Raw genomic sequence first — 19,095 nt, 5'->3', positions numbered from 1 at the left:
TTAAGGCCCGGATTTTGATGACATTTGCATTTTTGGACATTTTTTGTCCTTTAGAGCATTTTTTGAGATTTATGGGGCATTTTCTTTAAAATTTTGGGGCGTATTTTGCATTTTAAAGCATTTTTTAAATTTTTTGTTAAATTTTTATTATTTTTTATTATTACACTGGCTTCCAAACAATGAAGAAAATTTTTAGGATATTAACAGGTGAAGCAACATCTTTTCAAATTGAAGAAGAATTGTCAGTAAGTGTGACCGTCCTTTTCAAGTACGCACCAATAACATCAGTCGACGTTGAAAGAAACTTCTCCTGGTATAAAAATTTGCTTTCAGACAAGAGACGCTCGTTTACATTTCAAAATATTAAAAAAAAATTAATAATCCACTGTAATTCTGATATTTAGTAATATTATGAGATACAAGTTGTTATATTCATTTAAGTTTCCATTCAAAATGAAAATGTTTTAAAGTCAATATATTTTCCTTTTTTTTTTGTTATTTTTGGATATAAAACATATTTGTCAAACTTTAATGAACGTAGAACAAGTATTGCATTGCTTTATATTTTTTGAAACGACTCATAATAATTTTAAAGAGTAAAACATGGTTTTAGTTCAATATTTTTACTTCTATTTAAGTCACGTCATAAAGCATTTTTAGCTCAATTTTCGCATTTTAAGGGCATTTTCTGCACTTTTAAGGGCATTTTTTGCAGTTCATAAGGGCATGTTTTGCACTTTTTAAGGGCATTAATTGAGATATTTTAGGTCATCAAAATCCGGGCTCTACTAATCATATTATATTATTTATTAGCATTAATTTTACACCTGCTACAACAAGGAAGAATATTTTCTGAAATTCCGTAGTTTATAGTTTTTTAGTAACTCATGCGCTCCTACTGACTAAGGAAATTCAATTCTTTCATAAGTAAGATGTAAGTAACTAAAAAATGTATCTTTACAATAGTCAGGGTTTTCCCGGGCCTTGAAAGTATTAAAAAGCGGTAACAAAAATAAAACAAATTTCGATATTTTAATTTCTGTGTAACCAACACTAAAAATTGGTTTTCCAAAGAAAGTGTATATGCATGAAAGTTCCAGCTTCTAAGCCACATACCGATAAAGTGGTATATTAAAATAAGAAATATTTTCTAGTATTACAGCGATGCCAACTTGCTCCAGACAGCAAATATATATTTTAAAGTGGAAGTTTATCAATTGTGATTCTTGGTTTAATAAATTAAATTTAGTAGACTTTTATCCACCACTATTTCTAATTAATTCGTAGGCTTTCATAATTCACCACTTTTTTAATACTTACGTCATGCTATACCTTTTAAAAAGCAAGCAAAAATAGTCAAATATTTGCAAGACTTACTTTGAAATTATTTACCGTTTTTTTGGTGTGTCCGGAGCAGTTGGCATCTCTGGTATTAACCTAAATTTGCAACCTAAAACTTTTCAATCACAGCGGGAACCCTGAGTAGTAGTCTTAAATCAATTGAGAGAATCTAATGAAAATATTGATTACGGCGTTTTTGCATAAATCCAAATCAATTAATAAAATCCGCTTTTATTAAAACTTATCTATTTAGTTTTCTATTTTAAATTTATCTTTAGAAAGCTTTAAATTTAAAATTCTTGAATTTTCTAGAGACTTGTGACGGGAGTAAGTATAAATTTCATGCATTGATTCATCTTTTGCGTAAGTAATACAATTGGACACAAATGAAATTTGAAGTATAAATATTTCAAAAAGAAATTTTTGGATTACATTTTTATTCTGGGTGAAAGTTATTACTGTAGTCTTTTTTTGCTGTGGTATACATGCAATTGTTGGGTAAGAACATATTTTAATTTATTTTAGCTGCAGTAATATTTTGATAAGCAAAAATTTAAAGGTCTTTAAAAAAAATTTAAGAGAGTTTACTATTTCCTGAATTAGGTCCCAGCTTCTAAATTGATAACCGCTTGTCCAAAAAATCCCAAATACTAAATTTGCCTTATTTGTGACCTATTTTGTCCTTTTGAATAATAAACGGGACAAAAAAATCATTTTTTAAAATTCGTAGCCAAAGGGTTAATTTTGTTTTGCATAAGGTTGGTGGGTTTACTTTTGAGATATGGGACCAGAGAGATCCCATAATTACTTCTCGAGTTGTGAGTAAAAGAGAATTTCATCATTTGAACGATATTTTTGTTTTTAACGTTTTAATTCAGAATCAGAAATTCTAACCTGCATTTCGAACAGGATCGTTTTCAATACTAATTTAGGTGAATATCACAAATAAAGAGGATCCCAAACTGATTGACACGGTCCCAAAGTTTAGAGTTGAAGCAAGAAAAAAAACGATGCCAAGGCCTAAACTTTCCGAGGCTGAAAAAGCCAGAACCAAAGAACGTAGACAGGAATACCTAAAGCGTTATACGCAAACGGAAAAACGAAAGGATTCTGTTCGCAAACGCAAGCATGAAGCCCGTTCCTCACAAAAGTGGTTGACAGAATTGAACCCTACAGAAGAGCGAATGGTGGCTCTCTGAACTCCGTTCATGCAAATACAAGAACTGGGTGTTAATCACCAGTTATGGACAAAGGATCCATTGTCAACGTACCCAATAAACTTGCACAAGACCGTAGACTGCCTTCCACGCAATATAAATGATTCATTCACTATTCATGTAAAATTGGGAAAAAAAAGCCTAGCTCTCAAATCCCATTTCATGTATGAACTTGTGAATCCGAAACGGGTGTATGACGTAGCTTACAATAATCTCCTTCAAACACCATTGTACCAATCCAAAAATGTTAATATTGATCTCGATTGACTGTTTAGTGTCTGTTCAATCATCAAAAGAATTTTCACAGAATGTGTCATCTGTATTCAAATATGTCAGCGAAATTATGTATCGAGCAATTCAGGATTAACAGTTAAAGATATCCAAGATGAAAACACAATAAAGCTGCTTTTCCAAAAAAAAAAAAAAAAAAATGAGACTGCAACCATGCCGCTAATGGGTATCCTGTGATCACCTTGCGGAGATCTAAATTTTTTAGGGGGGGGGGGGAGGAGAAAAAATAACGATCAGAGTATTTATGGAAAAACTGTAATAATTAGCAGTAACTTTCACTTCCAAACATGCAACTGCTTTTAAATTTCATATGGCAATGATAAACAATTGAAAAAAGATGCGTTTCTGAGCAGATTATTAAATTAAGAGTACGCGGCAACGTGTTAATACAGTAAAAAAATATTTTTACTTTATACAAATATTTTTTACTATTATCTTCGTATCCTAATTTTATTTCTATTACATAATTTCTATTTATAGATAAAAGATGGCTTAATTGACGGCATAACGGTAAGCATTTAACGTTCTTTTGTTAACTGTTTTCTTCGTTATGGCAAGGCTGAACTTGATTTGTAACTTAACCCCTTGGGGACGGGTGATTCAGAAAAGCATTCGTACAAAATCAGAATCAGGATGCAATTAAATAAAAAACGGTAACTTAAATGTAGTCGTTTCTAATTTGAAGGACTTACTTTGCTTTTACTTTAATTATTGTTAGTTTAATCATATATATAATCAATGTTAATTCAAAATATAGCTAAATAGTTTTATTTTGAACAAAGAAATGGTGAATAAAATAAATCAAACAAGTATAACTCCGCCCACAAATAAACTGCTAAAGAATTACTTTGATTACCGGTTTTATCTTTTTACCCTGGTTGATACGGTTTAATGCTGTCACGTATTTGTGACAGTCGGCGCGAAAGGGTTAATCGTTACGGAGCCAACGGTTACTATCAAGCTCTGCCTTAGTTATTGGAAACAAGAAAATGTATCATGGGCACCATTCATGAAATCAAATGTAAGAATATTAAAGTAAGATACATTTCGTTCACATATTTTTTGGTTCATCCGCAAAATTAATCCACCTTTTAAATAAACTGAGATTGATCTGACAAGTTATAAAAACCATGTGGAGTCTTACTGGATTAGGAGGCCATGGCTTTAGAGGTGGTGGTAATTGCCCGTTAAAAATCAGTGGGTATTTAAGTAATGTAATAGTGCCCACACTATAATTGTTTGGGAAAAAAGTGCAACTACCAATATTGTTATTGAAAGTGAAAAAGCAAAGAACTTAAGATACTAAGTATTAAGTTCTACCGCAAAAATATCAATAGAATGCATAGTTTTTTTTAGGCATTTTAAGAAACTGCAAAAAAAATTAATAATTCTGAGTTATAAGACTCTGCATACATCTTCTTGATGGTTATTGACAAATGTTTCGTTCTATCTCTAAAAGGTTAGAGACACTTCCTTCTTTTCAGTTTACCTTTATCTTGAAAGCTCATTAATTCTCACTAAAACCGGATCAGTTGAAAATTATCTATATCAATCATAATCATCTCAATTATTTCGATTTGAAACCTCTACTTACTCTCTGGAATGGTCCATAAAAACGCTTCTAATTGGTAATTTTCAAGACTTGGGTTAAAATTCATTTTTACCATCAAAATTTATTACAAAATGTAAAATATCTGCTTAACAAACTTTAATAATATAACTCATCCATAACTCTATTATTTAATAAAAAAAAATTAACTTTTAGTTATTCGCAATTAATCTGGAATAGTAAAGAAAATAAAAATCCCTATCATAGCAGAAGATACCTAAAAATTAATTTAATTATGGATTTAATATAGTAACGGATTTAATATAGTATTTAATGCATAATAATTGTAATATTTAATGGCATAGCCTCATTCATATATAATGGATAAAATGTAGTTATCTCAAATGAAACAAGCGGTAAACAACTATTGCCGATAAGTAATAATCGAAAGAACAAACGCAGAATGTCGATTGATGTCAGATTTTGAAGGTTTCAGTTGCTTAGCTCGAGTATTGAAAAATGAAATACTAGAATATTTCATAAATATATATCTCATATTTTCATTTTTTTATGGTATATAATTACATTGGTTTCTAAGTGCGGAGATGCGACCTGCTCCGGACACGCCAAAATAATTATAAAAAACGGTAACTTACTACTGAGTAAATTTTGCAAATATAAAGTGGTGAATTATATAAGCCTACGAATTATTTAGAAATAGTGGTGGATAAAAATTAACTTAATTGAATTTACTAAATTTAGAATCACAATTATATGTATTCTTTCATGCGTCTAATTGACGAGTGTTCGTAGAGATAGGTATATTGTTTATTTATACCTCGACCCGCCCTATTCAGGGCACACGAGAGTAGGACAAACATTCTACTGACACAAAACATACATAAAACACAAAAAATTACATTAGCAACTAGTATAAATGACATATAAAGAATAAATTAAATTTTGAAAATATTTACACTATAAAATACAAAGGCATAGTGAAATGCCTTCAACAAAAAGCATAGAAATTAATTTTAACTTAATAATAGTGAAATTACATGGTAGATAAGTAACTGGAAAACATAAGAAGATTATTTTGACAGCTGTCGAAAGTGTAAGGCTCTCAAGGAGGCTGTATAGCAAGAATTTTGAAAGGAAATATGAAATAAGAAAAATAAAAATTAAAATAAGAGTCATCTACAAAAAGTCTGCAATGAGGAAAAATGTTTATAGAGTTTCTGTAGCGATAGGTATATTCAACAAACATATGTGAATAGATTGAGAAGAAACTGAGAAGTTATAGCTAGAAGGTGGTAACAGTTAATACTCATTAGAACGTGATCGTAATTCAAGGAGGGCCTGGCGATGCGCAGGGCAAGTGATGTCTGAGGCTTGATGATAAGGATTATGGCTGGTTCCAAAAAAGGTATTGATGTGCCAGCAGTTGATGCAATATTTTTCGTCGGAGTGATATTCATATGTGTGATAGAGATAGGTATATAAGAAACGTCCGTAAAACCTAGTGATGCATTTGTTCATGCGTCAAATTGACGCGTTTTCGTAGAGATAGGTATATAAAAAACGTCCGTAAACCTAGTGTTAAAGAGCATTATTGATTTGGAGGGTTAGAGGTAAGAAAAAACTTGGGGAGTAAAGGAAAAAGTTAGGACAATAGTATAATAGATTTGCTGAGACTATTAGAGTATTGTAGAAATATACGAATTTTAAATGCAATCAGCTTTTTTCCGAATCCAAATAATTACATTTATATTTTGTTTATAGAAAATACTGAATTTACATTTATTATTTTTTTTCTTTATCCAGAAAGTGTTCGATGTGGTAAGACTAAATTTCTCTTTTTACCAATATCCTGATTGTGTGTTCCTGATTGTGTTCTATTGTGTGTAAAAATATTATTTATAATTTTTACATGAAAAAAAATAATAAACGGAGTAACTCTAGATCCAACTAACGAAATTTCCTTCATTAACATGCAATTTGAACTTTTTTATGAAGTAGATCTTACCAATTTAATGAAACAAATGAAATTTTAAATCAATTATTACGTACGTTTTCAGTAAACATACATTATAATACGGGACTGAATCATATTTTTTTTTCTCCTGCGTTGGAAAAAGAGTGCAATCTGTTATATATCGTCTAAATAGTTCAAATAAGAAAAGTTATACTGAATTACAATTTACTTAATCACTTTTTGCTTATTTCTTCACACTTATGGAAAAATTTATATAAATCAGAAATAAGAAAATGCTCAAAATTTTCAGAGCTTGTAATAAAGATTATGTCCAAATTAAACTTAGTATAGAAAAATAATTGTCTGAAAATATTTTCTAGTTTTTCATCATTTATTTTTATTATGATTGAAAAAGTTATGTACTTTAAGGTAAAAAAATATCAACAAAACTTAAAATTGCGTGTTTTTAAATAAAAAAAAATCTTAACAAAATCAGTTATACACATTCTGTATTTTGAAACTCTTTTTTTATCTGAAATCGATTAAAAGGAAAAAAGAATTATAATCTTTTTAATTAAATTTATTTATTAAATGACGAAAATTTGTAGAATTTTTTTTTTATTATTATTAACTTTTTTTTCTCCTATGAGCTGCCCAATCAGTCTTCTCGATGAGCAGACCTAGTGCGTTCTCCAAAAGTCGTGTCCACTCTTTCAGGACCACCACAATGAGTGAGATACCGTTGGCCATGTTAATTTGGACGTCTAGTCTCTGCCACACTAGATGGCAGCACTGAGACTCTATTTGGATGCTAAAGTGCACTAGGAGTTTAATTTTGCCGGAAATGCCAAGAGCCAATAAGGCACTCCAGGGATATTTTACATGCAGCATAATCATTCTGCATTCCGAAAATCCGGGGATTGAACCCGCTATTATTATAAACTAAATCATTTTACAATTGAATGACAAATTTCACAATTTGAATGAGATCAGTGAAATTATATTTGGAAATATGTGATAAATGCATTATACAAACACATAAGATAATTCCTATAAAATCGTCAAATTATTTGCATTATTACTTTTCGTATATAAAATGAAAATTTGAATTAGGTCCAAGGTAATGAGTATAACAAAAATTTTAATTCCCTGGAAAACTTTTAGTCCAATCATCGGACTTTCCCAAACTATGACTCATTCGTAATGCTTCAAGTGGTACTGATTATATTTTAAGTGACAAATCAGTCACATAAGCGTACTTTCTCGAAATGAACATTTATTTCAAGGATGGATTCTGAACTGAACTGTACAAAATATCCGGGCACCTGAGGCCGCTTGCGGCCCTTTTCCCATTCATCTTGAGCGTGATCTGTGTGGCGCTTCGATGAGGTTGTGGAATGCAAATGAAGTAAAGGATTTCTCATGTCTAAAGGACTATTCATGTGTAAAGGATTATTCATTGAGGTTCTGAGGACGGATTCTGATTTCTGACGCTCAAAATATGAGATAAGGAGTCTAGAAAATACACTGGTGAAATAAATTACGAGAACTTGCGTATTCTATCGAATTTCAGGAAAAGAACTGAGCTGAATGTAAAACCACAGTGAAGACCAAAATGCAAATCTTGTACATCAAATACGTAAACGTATACGTGTTTGTAGGCAGAGTCAGTAGAGTCACAGGCTTTATAAGAGCGCGTAAGTTAAGCGTGCATTTCGTTCGATAGCACACCTCGGCGATATTCCAGATGTTATTGTGCAGCAATAGTTTAAATTCAAATTGTAACAGTACGTTTAGGAATGAAGTGGCGAATTATTGGGAGGCAGCAAGCAGGCCAATCTCAGGTCCGGATTTGTAGCGAGTTCAATTTAACGCCCAGCGCCGTGTGTAATTTATGGAAAAAGTTCCAAGATACCGGATCCAGGGACCGGTATCTTGGGAAACCTTTGCAAGGTCATCCCAGAGCCACGAGGGCCAGAGAAGTTCGCCATTTGTCCATTATGGCAAGGTGTAAACAGAGGAGCTACAGCTTCTCAGCTCTCTCGTGACATGCATGCAGCCACAGGAGTCCGTGTATCAAGGGTGACTGTTTCCAAATGACTTCATGAAAGAGGGTTGTTTTCAAGAAGACCTGTTGTTTGTGTCCCGCTCACTTCTACGAAGAGTAGGGTCCGTTCAGCATGATGCAGAGAGCATAGAGTACGGAGTATGGATCAATGGGTGACCGTTTTCTTCACTCATGAGTCCTGGTTCAGCCTAAACTCCGATTCTTGTCGTAAGTTTATATGGATAGAAGCAGAGATCCGTGAAATCTACCATTGTGGCAGATCAGGTTTTATGGTCTGGGCAGGCATCATGTGGGATGGGCGCACACCTCTGCATGTCTTTGAAAGAGCCTCTGTGACTGGTGTGAGGTGTACAGATGAGGTCTTGGAGCCCTATATTCTCTTTTTCCGGCTTGCAGTTGGTCCTGAGTTCATTTTAATGGAGGATAACATGAAGTCACATTGAGCTCTTCTGGTTCGTGAATCTCTAAAGAGTGAGAACATTCGCCAGTAGGATTGGCCAGCTTGATCTCCAGACCTCAATCCTATTAAGACTGTCTGGTACGCTCTGGGGACTCAATACCCCCAATCGCAACTCTCTACCCCCACCGAGAACCATACATTGGAAGAAAACAGTGTTGCTGAAAGAGTGGGACTAATTGCCACAGCAAATGATAAACAGTCATATTTCAAGTATGAAATCTCGCTGCAAGGTTTGTATATCTGTAGGAGGGGACCTTACCACCTTTTAACCCATTGTTTTTGTTTAATTTATTCTGTGACCGTTTTTTCATGCTTCCGATTTCAACGAGTGTTACGTACGATCATTCGTGTCTATTACAATTGTTGAATGGTTATTTGTTTTGCTTGTAAATGTATATGTTACCGGCAAAGTATGAAACGCCGGTATTGTATAGAATGACTAGGCATTGTAAAGAATGCCTGACGTTTTTAGGCAAAGTATGAAATGTGAGAAATATTACATACTTTTCCTAGGCATTGTATAGAATGCCTATGCATTCTATACAATGCCCGATGCTATTTAGGCAAAGTATGAAATAAGGTTATTATGTAGGTTATTATGTAAATGATGTGCATGTTACTGTGAATGAGCGAAATCGGTGATTGTTGACTGTCACCGGTGAATGTTGACAATCTCATAGTCGCTTTGGTGAATGTCCGAAATATTTATTACATCCGATTTCATATTAAAAGTCCGATAATAATAAATAATCCGATTTCATATTATTCGTGGATATAATTACATTTATTCGATATTTTAATATTTACTAACAGTAGATTAGAAGAAACATCAGTGTTTTGAGGATCGGGCAAATATAACCGGGCAATGGCACTTGATCTTAAAAAAACATCAGTGTAGGGTATACCGGGCAAATGTATACCGGGCAGTGGCACTGAACCTTAAAAAAACATCAGTGTAGGATATACCGGGCAAATGCATACCGGGCAGTGGCACATGACCTTAAAAAAATATCAGTGTAGGGTATACCAGGCAAATGTATACCGGGCAGTGGCACTTGACCTTAAGAAAACATCAGTGTAGGGTAAACCGGGCAAATGTATACCGGGCAATGGCACTTAACTATACCTAGTATGACTAGGCCTTTGGTAAATGTCCGAAATATATACTAGATCTAGTTAAGTGCCACTGCCCGGTATACCCTTCACTGATGTATTTTTAAGGTCAAGTGCCATTGCCCGGTATACATTTGCCCGGTTTACCCTACACTGATGTTTTTTTAAGGTCAAGTGCCATTGCCCGGTATATATTTGCCAGATACTCCAAACACATGTTTCTTCTAATCTATCGTCAGTAAGTATTAAAATATCGAATAAATGTAATCTATCGTCAGTAAGTATTAAAATAACGAATAAATGTAATTATATCCACGAATAAATTATTATCAAATCGGATGACGTTTTGAATTTGTTATTTCTGCATGACATTTTGACGAATCGGAGATGCATTTTATACTTTGCCGGTTTCTCATTTGGCATTCTATAGAATGCCTAGGCAATGTGTGAAATATAAATCATTTCATACTTTGCCGGCTAATTTTAGGCATTCTATACAATGCCTAGTCATTCTATACAATGCCGGATTTCATACTTTGCCGGTAACATATACATCAAATTTCATTGAAATCGATCTTATAATTCTAGAGATAATCGACCAATTTTGCAAATTCTCTTATTTTCTTGTACCAATGTATGATTCTAATAGTTTATTCAGGAGAGCGGTGAAAAGTTTGGACCCCTTAATGTGACATTTATTTTTTGCGTTCATCGCTACATCTCGAGATCTTTTCAAGCGAATTGAAAAAAGTTTTACGCACACATATAAAATTCTTTTATCCATAGACAATTCAAAGCAAAAGTAGTTTTATAATAATTTTTAACATTTGATTTAATTTTGGTTCATAGAATTTTTAAATGTAAGGCATATAATGTTTCCTTTAATCATTTTAAAGGATGCTTATTTATAAAAAAAATTTGTACGATATCGGTCGTATAAATCTCGAAAATTCAAATTTTAAATATATTTCTTTTTATGGTCATAATATTCCTATTTAATTTTTTGTGGGTAGGAGGAATCTTGGGGTACTTCGAGTTGTGACACAACAGTAATGTCCTATAACTTTTAAATTGGACTTTTAGATTTATAACTATAAACTAAATTTGCAAATATTAGACAGATTTTGCTAGTTTTTCAAAGGTTTAGCATGACGCAACTGAAAAAAGTGGTGAATTATATAAGCCTACGAATTGTTTTGAAATAGTGGTGGATAAAAACCTAGTAAATTGAATTTATTAAACCAAGAACCACATTAATTAAGTAAATTTTGAATAAATTTTGTGCAATTACATAAAAGAGTGTAAATTTTGTAGTTCTATATCATGGTATACGCTGTCAGCCAGCTGTTTTTCGCCGCCTATGTGAAAGGTCAGTATCAGCCACCGGTGGTTGTCGCGGCTTAAATGTAATTTCAGTGACAGCCACCGGTGGTTGTCGTGGCTTAAATGTAATTTCAGTGACAGTCACCGGTGGTTGTCGCGGCTTAAATGTAATTACAGTGACAGCCACCGGTGGTTGTCGCGGCTTAAATGTAATTTCAGTGTCAGCCACCCATGGCTGACACGACGCTCAACGTGCTAATAATGATAATTTGACAAATAACATCTTTTTTTTTTAATTAATATTTCTTTAGAATTATATCTGTCTTTTTATTTACTAATACAATTATAAAAATCATAATTATAAAATAATGAAAATAAATTTATCTTTCAAATAGCTCATAGCTATAACGCAGGTAAGTTTTCTTTTATCCTTTTTAAAGAAAATTGTCACCTAGGCACATGTCTGTACAGATTCAGCCAGCCAATCTTTTTTTTTTCCGTTACTTAATATTTTTGAACGGATCTTTGATATTTTTACGTTGTGGATTTTAGATATGACACCAGCTTCTCGTTACAGGGTACAGTTAAATCTCACTTCAATATTATGCTACGAACCAGGTTTTCTTTTAATTCGCTCAAGGGATTATTAGGTGTCCTAGAAAGTAATAGGACGAAGGCAATAATATCTTTCAGTTAATGATGTGATACGTTCAAGTCATTTGCTGTTAGTTCTAGCTGTTATACTCAGGGGAGAAAAGAGTATAAATGTATGTATATAGATCCGTGGTGGCTTAAGGGATAGATCGCTCGCCTTCCAATGAGGTGAACCGGGTTCGAATCCCAGCGAGGGCTGGTCGATTGGAATTCCACATCCGGCTCGCACAGACTACAGTGCTGACGTAAATATCCTCAGTAGTTGAGTATTATGAGTTTGAGCATTACCTTCATACCTGCCAACCATTACGCATTTGGCGAAAAATTTCATTTCTATACTTAAAATGGTAGTAAAATGTATGCTTTCTATATATTCCGCGCATTTATAAACTTAATACATAATCTTTTTGACTACCACTATTTTTAAAAAAATTAAGAATATATAAATATGTAGTACTATCGTTGTGTTCGCACAATCTCTTTCAAAATACAGTGTACTGTTTCTGCCTAAAATTGCAATTAAAATTCCATTTTACTACCACAGGGAAAAATCATCCTCGAAACGATTGAAACTTGGCAGGTATGTACTTCCTACATCAGAAAGCCTCCACACAGTCTTTTATAAGTCTTCGGCGCAGACTATTTAAAAAGTGAGCCAGTTGTGCGCATGAACCCAACACCTTTTCTAAAAGTAATTGAGAGAAATTTATGTTATATATTTGAGAATTGAATCTGTAGTGGTTGACAAGTGAATAAGGCAAACCATTAATATTCATTAATAAAAAAAAATTCATACATACATTTGCTACCACTTTCTTATTTTAACTAGATTTTGTATTAAATGACTCGTTCGGAAAGTGGATATCCTTCACAGTGGTCTGATCGGACTACCCATAAAAAAGCCGTGCGGAGGCTTTCAGCTCTAGGAGGCGTTGGTTTGAGTCACCTTGCTGTCAGGCTAACCGTTGGATGTTTTCACGTTTTCCTCTCCATGTAACGCTAATTCGGGTTAATTCCATCAAAAAGTTCTCGACGAAGGGAAATTTTACCCAATACTTGATCCAGGAGTTCCCCTTTCTTCTGGATTGGGTTCAAAATTACAAGGTACGGAGTAAAACATTAAAAGTCGTAAGCCTGAAGTCGGGTCAGGTGTTCAACGACGGTTATAAAATATGAAATAAAAATATATGTGCATAAATATTTTCTTTATATAAACAATTAACAATTATATAAATAATAAATTAATAAACAATTATATAAACAATTTTCTTCATTTAAACAATTAAACTAAAATACCACTTTCGGAAAAAATCTGTAGCTTATCGAACAAAACTAACTTCAGATTTCAAATCCATTTACCTGAATTAGGTAAGATCAGTTACTGGTCGAAATGCAACAAAAAAAAATTTTCTTCCGAGAGTTATTTAATTTTTATTTTTTCAAAATTTCATTTATATTAAAAAAATCTGTTTTGTTATATTTGCATATATTTTCTTTGTTTCAGGGTCTTCTCTGAAAAGTAAGAAATTTTAGTTCATTTGCATTTAGTTTAAATGAATTGTTTTTATAGTCGAACTTTTCTTAGTTTTTTTTTTAAATGTTTAAAACACTTTTATTGACTAAGTGCATGGTTATCAACTACTACGTTTTTCGCATTATATTTTAAGAGTAGTGGACAATTAAAAACTAAATTTTCAGAATTTTCGGTAATTTTGCCAATTATTAAATAGCTTTACAAATTGTCGTTTCCCATGAACTTTTGAATAATTTACAGTGTGGAAAATTGTTTTAGAATCATACCTTAAAAATATATGCTTGTCTACCACTAGAAGAAATTCACCCAAAAAGAGCAGAAATTTGACAGATATGTCAGAGTAACATTTTTACACTTTATAGAAATACATATTGTACATGCGTTAACTATCCGTTAACAACCCGAAAAGCTTGTATTGATTTTTATTTATTTATGTACTTTGAAAAAATACGCGTAATGTAAAAATTACTATGTACTTTATTCCATAGTGGACTGAGCATAAATAACGGTTCCCAGTGGGTCAATTGATGTGGTCAATGAGCAGGGGGGTGACTGTTTTATAGATATGCAAAAAGAAGTTTAGGCGTTGATCCATTTTAGAGTGTTATTCATTAAGTGCCCGACTTTACTCGGAAGTCGTCCAACTTTCAATTCGGAGAAAACATTATCTTTGCAAAATTATGATGGCTACCTCAAGTATTTTTTCCAAAGCATATTCTACAGTGCAGTCATAGTACAACGTAGATAAAATACTACTGCAAATCTTATGTGGCATAAATTTAATTTATTACAGTTTCTATGCCGTAAAAAACTTATAAAGCATAATCGGTCTTTGTTTAAATGTTTTAAAGCAAATAATAATAAAACTGCCTTATCTCGAATTTTCCTTTTGAAATTAAGAAGGGACCGATGGTCGGCGGTATTGAGGCTTTTCAGAGTGTAATACATTAAAGTTCGTCAGGCTTCTAAACCGAAACATTCCCTCTGCAAAAGATGAAAACTATGATGGTATCCTCGAGTATTTTTCCTGATGTCACTCTAAGAATAATGTGCAACTCTAGTAAGGCGTAGATAAAATACTTAAATAGTACTACATTTTTTATGTAGCATAAATTATTTTATTATAAATCATTTTATTATAAATTAATTTATTATAAATTAATTTATTATAAATTACTTTATTATAAATTAATTTATTATAAATTAATTTATTATAAATTAATTTATTATAAATTAATTTATTATAATTTAATTTATTTTTATTAGTTTTTATATCATAAAAAAATCTTGTGAAGCATAATCGGTCTTGGTTTAAAGGCTTTCTTTTTAAATAATAATAAAACTGACTTATCTCGACTTTTCCTTTTGAAATTAAGAAAGGACAGATGGTGTGCGGTATTGAGGCTTTTCAGAGTGTAATACATTAAAGTACGTCGGGCATCGTCGGGCTTCTAAACTGAAACATTACCTCTGCAAAAGATGAAAACTATGATGGTATCCTCGAGTATTTTTCCCGATATCGCTCTAAGAATAATGTGCAACTCTAGTAAGACGTAGCAAAAATACTTAAATAGTACTGCATTTTTTATGTAGCATAAATTTACTATACTATAAATTAATTTATTATAAATCAATTTATTCTAAACTAATTTATTATGATTTAATTTATTTTTATTAGTTTTTATATCATAAAAAATCTTAGGAAGCAAAAGCAGTCTTTGTTCAAGTATTTACGTTATAAATAATAATAAAACAGTCCTATGTATCACTCTGGATTTAACATTTCTTGAATTAAATTTGTCAGACTGGGTACACTGCATCTAAAGTGTGAAGATACTAAGTAGTCCCAAAATAATTCATTAGGCAATTTTTTTCGACCTCTGAGCAGCAATGTGAAAAGGAAGAAAAAAATACAATTTTGATCAGGTTATAAGCGGATGAAAAAATTCTGCTCTTTACAAATATTACCATTATTTCATATGGATCTAGGCTTATTGGAAAATCTTCCGTATTTTTTAATCTGTCTGATATATAAGCGGCTTATTGTAATAAGTCCATTTACTTTTAGGGTAATATAGTTAGGATGATATGAATTTTAATTAGGTATCACCGAAGTAAGTCTTTAATAAGGGACATATATATATATATATATATATATATATATATATATATATATATATATATATATATATATATATATATATATATATATATATATATATATATATATATATATATATATATATATATACAAGGAAATCTAAGTAAAATTTTCGTCGTTACATTTTTTATGAGTATTACATTAGCTAAATACAAATGTATTAAAATTCTATTTTTAACAATTATTTTTCCCAAGAAATCATAAACTTTAATATCATTTCAGATTGACTGATGAACTATAGAACTGGAGGCTATGGTTAATACAGGCCCTTGTGCATGTATAAAATGTTTGGAGATATAAATAAAGAAAATTCTTGAAAAAAAGTATTGTTTTCTGTATATGAAATTACTTTTAGCTTAGGCAGAGTTTTTCAGACATATGAGGTCACTCTGCCCACTATAAGATTTCGATTGAAAAATACTTCATAAAATAACGTTCTTAAAATAACTGCTTAATAAAATAAAATAAACTGCTTAATAAAGAAACGTTACTTTAACACGAGTTAAAATCAGAAGGAATGCAATGTACTGAATGAGTAATTGTATGAATGAGTATTAGTCAATTGTACTGAAAGAATCTTTTAATTTTGTTCTAAATAAATTATTGCTGGATGTAATTTATTTTTTTAAATATATACATATATATATATATATATATATATATATATATATATATATATATATATATATATATATATATATATATATATATATATATAAATATATATTCAAATGAAGAAAGGATTTAAATACTTCTACGACTGTATGAAGCAAATTAAAGTGAATAAAGCACAATTTATTCTTCTTTTATTTGTGCTTTATTCATGTTTGTTTAATATAACCCTTTGCTTACGGTGTTCCATGTTTAACCATCACATGTGGTCTATATGTTGTACCAGCTGTAAGCAAAAGGTTATTACAGTACAAAAACATTTCTTAAAATTTTTATAAATTATATTTATGGTAGGAGCTTGTTAAATTGACAAATTATTGTTGCAAACTTTTTAATAGATAACTGTAAGCAAAGTAATTGAAAATAAAAAAGTTGATACACAATGTGACTTAATGCCTGGTTTCTTAAGACAAGCACCTTCTCTGGGCATCAGCGGGAAGTTGACGTCCGACAAAATACTGTTTTGTAAGCTCGGCGTGAGCAGTCGTTTCAACGCTGACATTATCTCGCATTACGCATGCGTTAATGGCGTAAACAAATATTTATATTTGATTTTGTAGCTCGTTTCTGTAACCTTATATGTGTTATTGTAGACCAGTGCTTTAGAGTGAAAAAAATGACCTTTCAATCTGTAACCACAGATTGGTTTTAAGCACGGAATCTTTGTAAGATATAGATCTTGCATTATACAAATCATGTCATTATTTAATTTCAGAGATTAATTTCTCTTCGAAATCAGAATTTTGGCCGATTTCAATGCTGTGATGGTGGATATTGGGGTTATCTCGGCTTTTGGCGCCACTATCCGATTCATCGATTCTGTTTTGTCGTATTCTAGGAGGTCCTAAATATCTTTGAAGTTGTAGTATGTTGTAACGACAAATCAAGTCCTTAAAGAAGTTCGAATTATCACAGAAAATTGATATATCACAGATTATATCAATATCGAACAACTTATTGAAATCTGATGTGGTGCATGTTTTTGCGTCGATATAAAATTTTATGGTCAATTTAGCTATAGGGCGATTCTTTCGTTACGTGTGTTACTTTTACACGACATATTTCAACTTTAACACTTATTATAATAAACTTGTTAGATATTTTTTATGTTTTTCTTAATTTGTTGTTAAATCTATATGTGTTGTAAGTTTTCAAAACGAATATTGAAGATGCAAATTAATTTGATGCTGAAAAAAAAAAATTCTGAAATTTTGTTACGTGTGTTACCCTTTATAATGCTAGATATTTGAAACCTTGAATATATTCATTTAATTCTGTGAAGTATAAAGGCAAAAAATTAAGATATTTTCTTTTATAGAGAGATACAATATCAAAGCTGTGTTTAGTGATTTTTAAAAATTTCTTGCAACAGTAAAAACTTCTTTATTTTGGTGAAATTGGTGCGTTACGTGTGTTAACTGAACGTTACGTGTGTTACCCTCTGTGAATATTTCAACTGAGAAGTCATAAATGTTACACTAAAACATTTATTTATTTTAATTTAGCAGAAGAAAAACAATTTATTTTAGCAAATAAAATAGTTAATGGTCTGGAAAGATGGTTGTAGCCCTTCTTTATACTGGTTTAGAGACTAAAACATAAGAAATCTTAGGCACATCTATTCCTTCAAAATCATTTCTGTTTGAAAACAAAAATATGCATATTTTCCAATTATTTTATGCAAAAATTGCATTTTAAGTTTACAAGCATGTGCATTTGCGTCAATAATGTTCCCGAAATAGAGCATATGTCGTTTTAATTTCAGTTATAGGCGCACTTCTGATCAGGAGGGAACAGAAATTGACTTACTGACTATTTGTGTGCCACAATGTGCATCTATGCATCTTATTCAAGTATCTAACGATACTTATGCATAGATTTTATGCTTTGTATTACCGTTGCCATGTATTGATCTTTTCAATTAATATCTTTATTTCCTTTTGGCTAATGTATAATACTGTTGTATTAGGCATGAGTTGATTGGTTAGCTTTGCAAACAACACTGGATAGCACATAAATTTTTTTGTATAACAACACAATGATATAAATAACTTTGCTTTTTGCTTCGCTTTCAAGATTTTGTACTACACACCTATCCCATAGAAGGAACTTCTGCATGTGATATCGTAAAATATTTCCAAATTAATTTCTTTTTTTATATTTTGATTGACAAAATATGAAATAATTCAACCATATATTTATTTTTAAATTCTTAACTTGACTTATTACTATAGAAGGTTTCTGTTAGCTCATCTTCTGAAGTAGAATCGTTTTTAAACAGTCTTAACATAAAAGTGTAGACATTGTTTCACCTTTGTCTTTGCCTTAGGAAAATATTGTAAAGGACTCTATTTTAAACTCTTTAGGAGAGTATCGTCTAAGACAACAGCTGCTGTGAATAACGGAACTGCGGCTGGATAGCATAATGCTGATTGAAATTCGTTTTGATATTCAAAAGAATATGCCATTGCAAAGTCAACTTGAATTTCTCTGGTTTTAATGCTAGATATGTTTGTTTGGAAAGTATCACCTCGGATTCTTTTAACTCTTAAGTATTATTGAAAGTTAGTCCAATTTTCAAGAGTTATTTCAAAACATTCTTCTTGCACATTTGACATTATATATTTTTTATTGTGAGCTATTGTCATCTTTTTCTCATCGTTACCAAACTACAATAAATGATGGTTAGAAACCTATAACAAGCAATGAGAAATTTTTGTAAGTATCAGAAGCACCC

General features: G+C 31.4%; 1 long non-coding RNA gene across 1 annotated transcript; it reads left to right on the top strand.

Annotated features, from left to right (window-relative positions):
- The first annotated feature begins 1,645 nt into the window (after positions 1 to 1,645).
- LOC107441745 (uncharacterized) lies at positions 1,646 to 16,315 on the top strand. The gene is made up of 6 exons (XR_015433642.1): positions 1,646 to 1,668; positions 3,330 to 3,359; positions 6,223 to 6,237; positions 11,733 to 11,750; positions 13,496 to 13,510; positions 15,909 to 16,315. It is a non-coding gene; the product is annotated as an uncharacterized LOC107441745 (long non-coding RNA).
- Positions 16,316 to 19,095: the final 2,780 nt, after the last annotated feature.

The sequence above is a fragment of the Parasteatoda tepidariorum genome, chromosome 5, assembly GCF_982258835.1.
Source record: "Parasteatoda tepidariorum strain Cologne lab strain chromosome 5, Ptep-v5.0, whole genome shotgun sequence".
Lineage (NCBI taxonomy): Eukaryota > Metazoa > Arthropoda > Arachnida > Araneae > Theridiidae > Parasteatoda > Parasteatoda tepidariorum.
This window is presented reverse-complemented; position numbering and strand designations above follow the sequence as displayed.